At 40.3% G+C, this 13,207-nt stretch overlaps 1 protein-coding gene across 5 annotated transcripts in view; it reads right to left on the bottom strand.

Annotated features, from left to right (window-relative positions):
* Positions 1-13,207, bottom strand: part of UTRN (utrophin) — a gene marked incomplete at its 3' end in the record, with an annotated part of 456,405 nt that overhangs the window by 209,231 nt on the left and 233,967 nt on the right. The window lies entirely within an intron of this gene.

Below are 13,207 nucleotides of genomic sequence, written 5' to 3'. Positions count from 1 at the left end.
AACCTCTGGCTCATGTACACATCATTACACACACACACACACACACACACACACACACAGATATACATACTTCAAAATAATAAAAAAGTAAATCTTTAAAAATGTAAGCAAACAAACAATAAACATGAGAATAGGTATTTTAAATGTCTTTAGAACAACGGAAGTGGACTTCTGGGACTGACAGAACCTGTACATCTCTGCACACTGAACATATACTTAACTGAACATATATTTAGGACACGAGAACCACTGAACACATGACTTCCAGAAAAGAGAAAATTCTTCACTAAAAAAAAGGTGCACCACAGCTGACTCCTTTCCATTTATCTTTTAAAGGAGCTATTATGTGTCTTAAATATGATGATAAAAATCTACATTAGGGTATGGAGAATTAGGCTCAGTTGAATACATAATTCAATACTTGTGGTACTGAGACTCAAACCAAACTAGATTATGAATCAAAACCCAGAACCAACTATTTCAATTTGCATTAAAATGAGCCAATCCATCCTTTACACAAAGCTGAGAAATGAATCTATTAGGGGGAAAAAAAGCCGATAGAAACTGGAAACAGAAAAACACCCGTTGGTCTCATATAGCCAAAATAGTTTCCAAAATGATGTAGCTCATTGTTTTTCAACTTCTAGATGAAAAACGGGTACCTAGGCATCCCCAAAAATGTTGGTAATAAAACATCTCCACAAGGTGTGTTTCTTTCCGTGCACAATGAAAACAGAAAGAAATAATGACGGAGAGAAAGTGTATAAATGACTTGAGCTACTTTATCTTTCTTTACCCCTAAACTGCATGGTTCCATGAAACTCAGGATAATCCCTGTAATCACCTGAAATGAAATGCAGAGAGACATTGAATCTGAAATCAAAAAATCTGTCAGCAGCTCTGGATAGATAGATAGATAGATAGATAGATAGATAGATAGATAGATAGATAGATAGATAGATAGATAGATAGATGATAGATAGATAGATAGGTAGATATGATACACAGACAGACAGATAGATAGATAGATATGATAGACAGACAGACAGATAGATAGATAGATATGATAGACAGACAGACAGATAGATATGATATGATAGACAGACAGATAGACAGATAGATAGATATGATAGACAGACAGAGAGACAGACAGATAGATAGATGATATATAGATTAGATAGAGAAATAACTTTAAAATACTATTCATTAGGCATCTTGTCAGTATTCTATTAGACATTTTCCCATGGAGTCTAGGGTGTTACTTTGTTGTTGTTGTTGTTAATTGGTTTTGTTGTGTTGTGTTTTTCTATGTCAACAGGGTTTTTTCCTAATCCTTTTACAATAGGAAATAATACAGACACTAAAACTATGGTCTGAGAGAGTAGCTCACTACATAAAGTGCTTGACTTGATCTTGATTCTCAGAATCCACATAGAAATGTTTGCTTGGTATGATGATGTATGTGTACTGTCTTTATAATCTCAGAGATAGGGGAGACAAAACAGGAGAGGCCATCCCTGGTGCTCATTGGATAGACAGTCTAGACATATTGTTGAGATCCAGGCCAATAGAAGATCTTTCTCAAAAAAGATGGTGACTTCTGTGAATGTGGTGGTTTGACTAGGAATGGAGCCCATTGACAAATGTATATGAATGCTTGGTCCATAGGAAGTGACAGTATTAGGAGCCTTGCTGGAGTACGTGTGGCCTTGTTGGGAAAAGGTGTCAATGTTGAAAGCAGGCTTTGAGGTTGTAGAAGGTCAAGCATGAATGGTGTGACACAGTCTCCTGCTGCCTGAGGATAAAGATGTAGAACTTCTCAGCTTCTCCTACAGCACCATGTCTGCCTGCATTCCGCCATGTTTCCCATCATGATGAGAATAGTCTATACCTCTGAAACTGTAAGCCAGCCCCAATTAAATGTTTTGTTTTTTTTTTTTTTAATGAGAGTCATCAAGGTCATAGTGTCTCTTCACAGTAGTTGTTGACCAAGCTTTATAATACAAATGCACAAACATGCATTAGTAGGAGGAAGAGCATCAGAGGCGTAGGTGCCCACTGTGAAAAACCAGTATTTCCAAGCAACTGCCTAGGATCTTACATATTCTAGACAAATGGTTCTCCTTCTGCTATACACAAATCCTTGATACCTTAACATTTCAATGTGAAGCAGGGTTATACAACCTGGCCTTCATTTCCCTCTATATACTACTGAGGCATTGAACTTACTATCTTCCAGCCTCAGCTTCCTAGTTAGCTGAGAATACGGAACCTGTGCCACCGGACCTGACCCGACTAACTTCTTCACTTTACATTCTTGAGGAATTTTGCTCCAGCTATATCAGGCCAGGCTGTCACAGTAGCTGATTATTTACAAAGCATTAAAAGGCCCTATCTGCTTCTGTGAGTGAGCTCTGTTACAAATCAGTCTTTCAGAACTCCACAGAACTAGAAAACGAAAAATGAAAAACAATCCTCTGCCCCACCCCACGTCCTTCCCAATTTCAATTATTTAGAATCATTTATCTTGCCCAGGAGTGAACAAACTTCGTGCAAGGGAGAAAGCTACAATGGCATTTTCTGTAGTTTTCTATCCCTGCTAATTGCTTAATTTCAAGAGCTAAATATAAACAACTAACTTCCCTCAGAAAGACCAGCAGGGCTCAGCCAAGAATCAAAAGAAAATGGACAATTCCCATAGCTTTCAGATCCATACATACAGGCTGGAAATTTCCATTTGATACTTAATAAATTGCATCCCAGAGAAAACACAAGCTTTTAGTCACAATGACGGAATAGCATTTTCCACATTCAGAGGGCTATGCCAGCTCTATTCTCAGAAAGAACTTTCTGTTTGCTCCCAAATGCATCAGCGTCAGTCATGTCGAGTTCCAACTAATGTTTTCGGTTCTTAAAGAACAATTTAACATGTCACTTTGTGACTGGCATTATTTTTTAATCATATAGAAGCATCCAATTAAATCATAATAACCTAAGTCATTGGTAATATGGGTTTTTCTGATTAACAACATGTTACTACTTAATTAAGTACTCAAAAATAATTTTGATATTCACTTTGATATGAGCAATTATGGTAAAAGGTGAGGTCATGAACCAGCTAAGCTGTTGGTCCTTTGGGAAGCCACAAAACAAAACCCGTGTGACAGTCACAAGCAGCAAGGAAGGTCTTCTGTTTTGAGCCTTATTTGTAATCTCTACTTCAGCAGGGAATGCAGAAGACAGAGCATTAAGAAAGTACTTCTGGGAGTTCACACAACTCTGATGAGTCTCTGCAAAGAGCATCAACGAAAGGAAGAACACATGTGAATCTCTCTGCATCAACTATTTTACCCCATGGCACCTCAACCGTCACACAGCTTCTGAACTATCCAACCCACTGGTTTCTCATGGAAGCAAGTGTAGCTAGGTGGTCTTATTATCAAGGGGACCTCAGGCTAGGGCATCCATTTTCTGTGGCTCAAGAAATATGTGTACAGTCGGGTTACTGAGAGAAACCAAAGAAGCCTGATAGATGTACTAAAAATACATTCAGATGGCAGCCAAATCAAGCCTTAACGATCTGAAACCCTCCAGGACTTTGTTAGCCAAGGAGAGCAATGCACACCTGAGAAGTGGCTGGAGGAACATTTGAGAGAAAAATCCTGTAAAGTTTATTTAAAAATGCACCACTGTGTTTGGCAGGTTTTTTTTTTTTTTTTTTCCAAACACACATATGCTGGACCTTAAATGAAGCTCATGCTACCAAACAGATGCCTGGCAGAATGTGAACTTAAAAGTCTTCAGAGTTACATAGTTAGGGATACCTTTATACAAGTACCCACAGGGTCTATGTGGTTCGCACACATGGACATATATATTCTATACGTATATGGGGGGAGCAGAAACATCACTGTCATCCTTGGTTTTCCAAGCTGTCATTGTCACCCACTAGTAAGCCAGCAGTCACCAAAGGGTGGGAGAAAAAAAAAGCACAGGAAGAAGTGGGGGGAGCATCGGTCTGGGCAGTAAGAAGACAATATTGACCACAAGAGCAAATCAACACTCTGCTAACATTAAACATTAAACATATGCTTCTTTCTTCTTATGGCATCTGTGCACAGCTTTGAATTAATAATATACGCCAGGATGCTTAAAACAGTGTAACCGATAGAACACATGACAAAATGTTTGGGCACAAACTCATATGTCTTGTATACATATGCTGGCGGCATAAAAATCTCAAAACTAAATCAAAATAATTTGCTAAATCAATAAAAAAAATGCTGGTCGTGAAGAACCCTATTTATAATACTAATTATTTTTCAACGTTCTATGACCCGCACACTAATCTACCTTATAAGAATCTACTTTTTACCACGTCGATTCTTAAGTATGCCATTAAACGTGGCCCTGAGGGGGTGGGGGCCTTATAAAATTCCTCTCTGACTCAACATAACCTCAATCAGCTTTCAATCCAAAGACCAAAAACAGGCCAAGATAATCACAAAATGCAAACAAGTTAGAGTCGGCAGCATTCTTAAAAACCACTTACATCCAGCTCCGCTTCTACTGTGCTCTAACAGAGGAAAAATTATCCTTTTAGTATTTTAAAGAAGAAAGTGATCTAAGCCAAGTCAGGAGAAATTAGCATCCAGTGCAGAGCGGCTCTAGGTCACCAGGGCAATTTAAGTGTTTCCACTTGTATCACAAGTCAGCATCCCATGCTTCCGTTTCCTGCCCAAATTTTAGGGGTTGTATAACCAGAAAGAAACATTTCTTTAAGGCAAAAAAACTACAATGTCATGTATAGGTAGAGGAGGGGGTTACTCAGAGCCATAGTTTTCCCATGTTCTGCCCATCTCTGTCCCTTCCCCTAAGAAAAACAGACGGGGGGGGGGGGTAAATAAATTAAATAAATAAATAAATAAATAAATAAATAAATAAATAAATAAATAAATAAATAAATAAATAAAACTCAAGATCATTGTGCACAAATTTCCAGTCGTTTTACACTTACTTATAAATGGCTGCTATCCCAAACAACAGGCAAAAGAAAGATGAGGAGGAGAAAGAGGGTACAAATATTCAGACATCGGATCTCAAAATGCCAAGACGAACACAAAGCAGACTTCTCCCTTGGGCGATGCAATATTTCTGTCCCTCTCTCCCCCCTTCTCCCCCTCAACCCCCCCTCCTCCTCTCTCTCCAGTCTTTAAACGGACTTAAAATAACTTCTTTCTGTATTTTTATGACAAAACACTGAGGTGTTTAACGTTTCCTTTCTAAGAGACTAAATTTAGAGAACGTTAAGAGATACAGGGGGAACAGTCATGACAACACTTGGAATTTAAAAGGAGGAGAATCCAGCACACACTCAGCTGGTAAAACTTCCAGCACAACAGCACGGCTGGTAACAAGTATATTCAGGAGAAATAGGTACCATGTCATTAATAGAGAAGGACGATCGACATTTAATTCTGTACCTATAACTTTTACTCATGATGATATGAATTAGGATCCATTTCCCACATACGATCAATAAAATATACCCATTACCAGATCATTTATTCACAGTCATCAATACCATGAGGCTTCCCTGTCTGGAGTCCCCAAACCCCATATATCACTGCCTTACATTGACACCTACTGGAAAGTACTGGAACTGTGTGTCCCCCATTGCCCTGTCTGAGCAAGTAGCTAATTTCACATACGGTAGAAAATACAGGAAAGGTAAATCTCATTTGCAAATAAGACAATCTCGGGTTTCCAGAAAGTAACGCGCCCATGCTAAATATTGGAAGCCTAAGGCATCGTTGAGAAATTGCAGATCTCAATAGATCTTCCCAAAGAAAGCTCCTGTTGGAAGTAAACTTCCGGTGACTTCTGCTTATTGGGGTCTCACCATGAGGCACTTAATAGCTTTCTCCAGCACCTTAATTTTGCCTTCTGTGCAGAAGGAAGCTGATCCACTGGCTCTACAGCTCAAAACCCCTCTCCTTCTGTGAAGGTGCTTATGGAAATAGATGAGAAAAACAATAACCCTGCTTTTTTTTAAAATGCTCCATACATTTATACCATTAGCTTAAAAAAAAAAGGTAACCTGTACTAATAATTCATGCATTTAGACTGACAATTAAAAAGTAAAATACTAACACATTAAGAGAATGAATTTTTCTTCTCCATTATCAAAATTGGCTTTTTGCGTCAAATGTAAACATGTGACAAAAACCCATCGATTCTTTAAAGTAGATGAAATCCCAACCTAGCCAGCAGTCAGTTGTGTATTTTTCAACTGGACTGATAAGTTGGCTCAAGCTCTAGTTAACTTAATACAAATAAAGACATGGTGTTTTGTTAGAGCAACTCTCACTACCTCCATCTATTTCCTAAAATTATATTTTAAAAAGTAAGTTTCTGGGCAAATATACATTGAATTAGACAAACTATGAGATACAATGGCATGATAAAAAAAAAATCAAATAAACAGAATCTAGCTTCCCAGTCCAGACCCATTCCACTGCCTTATAGGCAGAGCCTGGGTGCTTCAATACATCAAATTCCATATCTTCAGAAAAATAATGTCATGAAAGGCAGGTTTCCCAATTACAGATCAGATGGTCTTTTAAAGAGCAGTAAGATTCCTTCTTTAGAAGCATACTAAGAACTGTACAGGGAGAAAGAGCATATTGTTGTAAAGACATAAAAAATTGACTTCCGAATGCTCTAATCTTCCTTTTTGCATCGTATCATTTTGTTTTTATAAAAATAAGGAAATGGTGTGAACACTGAATAACATGAAACCACGGCAAGAACAAAACTAACCCAAAACAGCACAGGAGGCCACTGGACAGCATGCACTTAGAATGACTGACAGTACATTCAAAATGCATTTAGCTGTCAAACAAGTTACATCCTAAAACACTACTTAACCCACCTGTCCACAGAAAATTGAGTTCAACCTTAACTACGATATGTGGCGACCCCAAGAATATAAGACGTGCTTATGATGGGACTAAGACTATTTTTTAAATGGGCATTACTTTTCTTAATTGGGAAAAAAAATCAGCTATAAAAAGAAGAACACATTAAGCAATCTGTTGAAAGACCATTTTGAACTCTCTGCTTGATTTTGCTAAAGTTTAACATCGTATTAATGTGTCATTAAATATTAAGATAATCGCAAAGTACCCCAGAAGTAACAGGTCTTAATGAAAATAGTTGGTCATATTTTCTCCAAACACCCCCTCTCAGAAGACTAGGCTATGGATGATAAAACAAAATGCCTACTAAAATAGTCCTTGTTTCAGGGGCTTAAATAAATTTTAAAGGAGCGATTCCTCTTAACAGCTTTTGCAATCGGTTGCCTGGAAAGCGAGTTTTCCCTCTCCTTCCTAGCCAGGCGAGTGTGGATTCTTTAGACACCCACTCCCTAGTTCCAAGCAGTTACCTTGCAGAGCTTCTGGTACCGCGGAGAGGAAACTGCCATCCTTTGCAAACGATGTAACAAGACCACAACTTTCTGCAGAGAGGTTCTCACCACGGCCATCATTTTAAGTTTACCACACTTCTGAAGAGTCCTCAGAATTTGCATTATAAATGAAGAGCAGCGATGATTTCCTCCCGGTCACTGGACAATGATTTGCCAGTTCTCTGAGCATGCTCGTTTGCAGGCATGCATTTGAAAGATAAAGGGGGGTTGGGGGGGGGGGGGTAAGGTTCTAGAGAAAAGGAGGCTTCCAGTCCATCAACTTCTTGATTCGACAAAAACCGCTGAAGAAAGCCGCCACCCAGACAGCCCCGAAGATGCTCACAGCCAGGACCTGCTCCGCCTGGCGTGGCCAGAAATGAAGCAAGTTGCAGAGCAGCCAAGCACTGCTGGCTGCAGGGAGCGCTCCGGAGAGGACAGGATATTAAGTGAGGCACTAAAGCTAAAGATACAAAGCCGATGTCCCCTGGGGAAAGAGAATGAACCCAGTCGCTGCCACGGTGCATTGCCTGGTAGCCAGGTTTACATGAGGAGCCACTGACTGGCAGGGAGCCTGCCGCTTTACAGAGGGATGCGAGCACTCCCAGCGGAACGCGGCTCAGCTCTGGCTGAGCTTTTGGGATGAGTAGAAATACTGAGGAGCACAGAGAGATTTGTCTGGAAGGACAGAAGCCCACTCGGTGCTAATAAATCACCTTAAGCTGGTCTGGGCAGGGCATAGCATCGTCTAAAACAAAACTGAACATATTTACGGAGGGATACAGGTTTGCCTAAGCTCCAAAAAAACCGGAGCCAAAAGATAAGCTTCCAGGTTCCTGCATAGGAGTAAATCCTGCTAGAAATCAAATAGGACCCCTGTAAGTAAACAGCCAAGTTAATAACAAGAAGCCTCAAATGACGACAGAGCAAGGCCAACTCCTCCATCTCCCTCTTAGACAGCGGCTTCATCATCCTTTTGTTTGCCATGAAGCAGTTTTGATTTCACCAATAGGAAATCTGAGGTAACAGTTGTATAACATGATGTGAAGGGCCAGTGTGTATGTGTGAGTGTGTGTTTATGTGTGTCTGTGTGCGTATTTGCTTGCATACATGTACATGTATGTATACATACATGTCTGAGACACATTTCACACTGTGATAACCAGTTGGTGTATAATGTCTTGGAGGACAGAGTAGCCCAGGATGATTGAGAGACTGATCTAAAGGGCACAGCCGGAAACTGAGCCCCCATGTTTCTCATTATCAAGGTCTGGCCTATGCTAATTACCCAGGGAGCAACGCATATCCGAGATGTTATGGGCAGGAAAGTGACATTTTCAGGACCTTCTTTTTCTTCCCCTGTCTCCTCAGTCCTTCACAGTAGTGTGAGTTAAGGTCTTAAGGTTTCGTCTAATAGAGCTGGTTCTTCGGGAAGCTTCAGCCTGCGTACAATTTTCCATCAGCTCCTTTTTGAGAATCTATACTGCCTCCTCCTGGTAAGGCTGCCAAAGCCATCGAAAACAACCATTAGCATAATTGAAAATGGTTTATTCTTAGGCACACAAGTAAACAGATGATCAAGGTCAAGAGTCTGGAGAGTCCAGAATGGGAACAAACCCTAAAGGGAAAAGCGATTCCTGAGGTAGTGTACGTTTTATGTTGATAGGAGCTGTGGCTGTACATCTTTGAGCATACAGAAAACTGAACTGTAGAATGTAAGGAAACAGCACAGCGTGTAAGCAACAAACAGAAGACCAGCTATAAAGATAGGAACTTACAAGTTGAGCGTCTTTTCACCTGAAATGCCAGGGTTTGTTTTTTTGTTTTGTTTTGTTTTTGTTTTCTCCATCATGGAATAACATATTTGCATACATATATTGAGGTATTACAGAGGTGGGACCCAAGCCTACACACAACAGTCAATTGTGTTTCACGAAGACCTTAAGCACCAACTCCAAGGTTGGTCTTCATAGCATGATTAATGATTCTGTGCATGGAAGAAAATGTCACAGTGCGGAACATGTGAAACCTCATGTTAGCATTTAACAACTTACAGATTTTAGAGTCTCTGGGTTTCAGTTTTTTTGTTTGTTTGTCTGTCTGTCTGTCTGTTTTAATTTGGGAGTGCTTAACTTGTATAATTCCCCTTCCAGAGCCAACAAGTGAAAGGGGTGCTCACCCCACAAGTAGACTGCTGGGTACACGGATAGAGCTGGGTGCTCCTCTGACGCCTGCGCAGAGGCAGAAACAGCAAGAACAGAACAAAACAGGATGGAGATTCTAAGACACAACGTCTTTCAGATCAAGCCCGGCACATCCTCACACCTCCCCCAGAAAGGCCACAGGGACTCTGAAGCTTATCCAGAAAAGAACGGACGCTTCTCAACGAGTCGATACTGCAAAAACTAGAGCTTCCATTTAAAATGTAATCAAGATAATGAGTGCCTTAGACTGTGGCAATAAAAATTCAGATAAGTATGTCAATTAATAAATTGAGTTTTTAAATCAACAACAGCTTGTTCTTAAGAGCAATAAATAAAAAGACCCAGATCTGGCACCTTCTCCTGGCGGCTACTCTTAACACTTTATTCTGCTTCCATCAAAATAGAACTTGCCATCCCTTCAAATACAAACAAGTTTCCACTGCTACTCTAACACTTTCTTCTCCTATGAGACCAACTTACAATGGACCACCACTCACATCTCATATTCGCCCCCCTCCAACCAAGGCCTTAGACGAATGCCAGAGCTGTATGTCCAGTTACTATCATTCCTGGCTTGCATGAACCCGAATATCCTTGTTGTCTCTGTCACTGAGTCATCAGCTAGATTCCTGTAAGTCACAGATCTTAACACCTTTCTCTCCTGTCTAATCCCCTTCACGACACCTCCCATCACCAGCAGATTAAATACACAGTACGCTACCAGGCACACAGCCCCTCCCCCCGCCATGTACTGTTCCGCTCTCAAGGAGCATCTCTCTCCAAGTCATCAAAATCAAGTTCTCTCTTGCCAAAAGACCTCTGCCTAGAAGAAAAACCAAAGCATAAAGACAAGCGTCCGAATGACCACCTGTCCTGAAAAGCAATGGCTAAGAAAGTCTTCAGCCGCCAGCGTGCTTCCCTTCTGTATTAACAGACATTCAGAATCATCTTTTAAACTGAGCATGGCATAAACTGTATCTCCATAAAATATCTCTGTGGGGCTTTACATCTGGTTGGCACAAGATGCGAATCAAATACAAGCAGTGAGCATGTCATCTCAGGACAAATAGATGTCAGACAGACAGATGATAAATGGATAGATGGATGGACGGAATAATAGATAGATGAATGGATAGACATGATGGATGGATAGATGAATGATGGATAGATTGATAGATGATAGAGAAAGGGATGATGGATGGATGGATGGATGGATGGATAGATGGATGGATAGACAGAGAGACAGATGGACAGATGGATGGATGGATGGATAAATAGATAGATAGATAGATAGATAGATAGATAGATAGATAGATGATGAATGGATAGATTGATAGATGGATAGATTGATAGATGACAGAGGAAGGGATGGATGGATGGATGGATGGATGGATGGATGGATGGATGGATAGACAGACAGAGAGACAGATGGACAGACGGACAGATGGATGGATAGATAGATGGTGGATAGATGGACGATAAAGGAATGGACGGATAGAGATAGATAGATAGATAGATAGATAGATAGATAGATAGATAGATAGGTGATGGATGGATAGATGGATGGATAGATGATGAACGACAGGATAAATCATCCATCCCTTTATAATGCAGCATGAGAACACTGATGTAAGCACACCACCTTACAGAGAAACCTCAGATGTCTCACCACTACCAGTAGCTTAACACCAACAAATTTACTTCATGATTTCAGGTCTTCTCTGGTTTCCCCACATACCTTTCCATTTCTGAACAAGCTTCCATTTGAAATCATGCACACAAACAAGAATAATCTACAAACCCATGGGAAAATTTAAATCCCTTTATTGCAGAAAGTCAGTGGCATCAAGTCTCTAACGAGCATCTACCTGGAAGATGCCAGAGTCAAAGTCATTTAATTCATTTTTTTAAGTAAAATAATGGGAGAGCTATAAACTAAGCATCTCCAGTATAGGAGAGCAGAGGGTGAAAACCAGGTAAATCAACATACTGTGAGATTTCAAAGACAAAATCATTCCACGTTTGTCTTCAGATAACAGATATTGGATTCAGCTGTTAGCAGAGGCCTCCTTCGTATGAGCCCAAACTATTTTCGCAACATCAGATTATTTTTGAGAGGCAATTACCGTACACATTATCTCTCCGTACGTTAGCCAACAGCCTCCTTGGGTTGTCACTGTTTGCAGTAAGACAAGAGATCCCCAGCTCAGTTATTTTTATTTAAAAGATTCCTACCATTTCTATTTAAATTTATTTCTCCCATAGCTTGAATATTCATTAAATATTGAGAGGAGCTGGAGCAATGGTAAGAATATATCCTAAGCGAAAATGTGTGAGAAAAACACCATTAGACTCTCCAACAGGTCTATGTTCTGCGGGTGCTAGGTATTAACAGGGTTTATTTGAAACCTCCTTTCCTTCCTACAAGTTGTTGCTTAGTGGGGTGCATAGTCTAAACAGCATTTAAATTAACACCATGACATAAATTGACTAACTGTGAGCATGTGTAGTTCAAATTTATAGTTGTTTAAATCATACAAGTAATAGGGCCTTAGCATTTACACACACTGAATGCCTGCTGCAGCCTCCTGAAATCAAGAGTTTCTCAAAATATTTTAGCAATTCACATTAGTGGTCACATTCTGAGGGTCGAGAGAGTGAAGGAAAAGAACACATTTAGCTTTGATATCTGCCTGGGCACAGTCATCACCGAGTCACAAAAGCAGAGTGCAGAGGAGATGAGCAAGTCAACAGACATTTTCTCTGATATTTGCTATTCTTCTTTTTTCACTATTTTTTCTGTGTTGGCTGGGGTGCCTGTGTCCATGTGGGTGCCCTTGGACATTCATGAAGGCGTGGGGTAAGAGGCTGACCTCAGGTGTCTTTCTCACTCCCACTCCCTTGTTTGAGGCCTGATCTCTTAGTCAACCTGGAGCTTGAAGGTTAAGGAGGGCTGCTTGGCCACTGAGGCCCTAAGATCACCTGCCTCCACCCTCCTACCCACAGCCTGAGCTAGAAGACACACCACAAGACGGTCAGGCAACCTCCACACTCAGTCTTTGATGGTACAAGGAATCCAAACTCAGGTCTTTATGCTTCTATGGCAAGGACAATGCCTACTAAGCCAATCTTCCCAGGCCCGGACTGCCCTTCATTTCACTATATGAATTACATATAAGCCCATTCTAAATTAAACAGATTTGTTTTAAAAGGGATTTTTTAACTTACTGTGTGTGTACGCATGTGCATGTGAATGTGTACGAGAATATGTATGTGTCTGTTCATGTATGTGTGTCTGTGTCTGTACCTCGAACATGAGTGTGTGTATGTGTATGTGCTCGCTTGCAGGAGGCACAGCAACAGCACTTGTTTTAACTTTCTTTTTCAACGTGATGAATTTGCGTGTTTGAAAATAATTCACAGCACACAGAAGAAATTCGATGTATCACTGCGGCACACGGGAAACGCACCTGTTGAAGCAACTTCTAAATGGAGTTGTTGTAATTGAGAAAGTTTATCTAAGATTGATAAGAGATGG

The sequence above is a fragment of the Micromys minutus genome, assembly GCF_963924665.1.
Source record: "Micromys minutus genome assembly, chromosome: 30".
NCBI classification, from domain to species: domain Eukaryota; kingdom Metazoa; phylum Chordata; class Mammalia; order Rodentia; family Muridae; genus Micromys; species Micromys minutus.
This window is presented reverse-complemented; position numbering and strand designations above follow the sequence as displayed.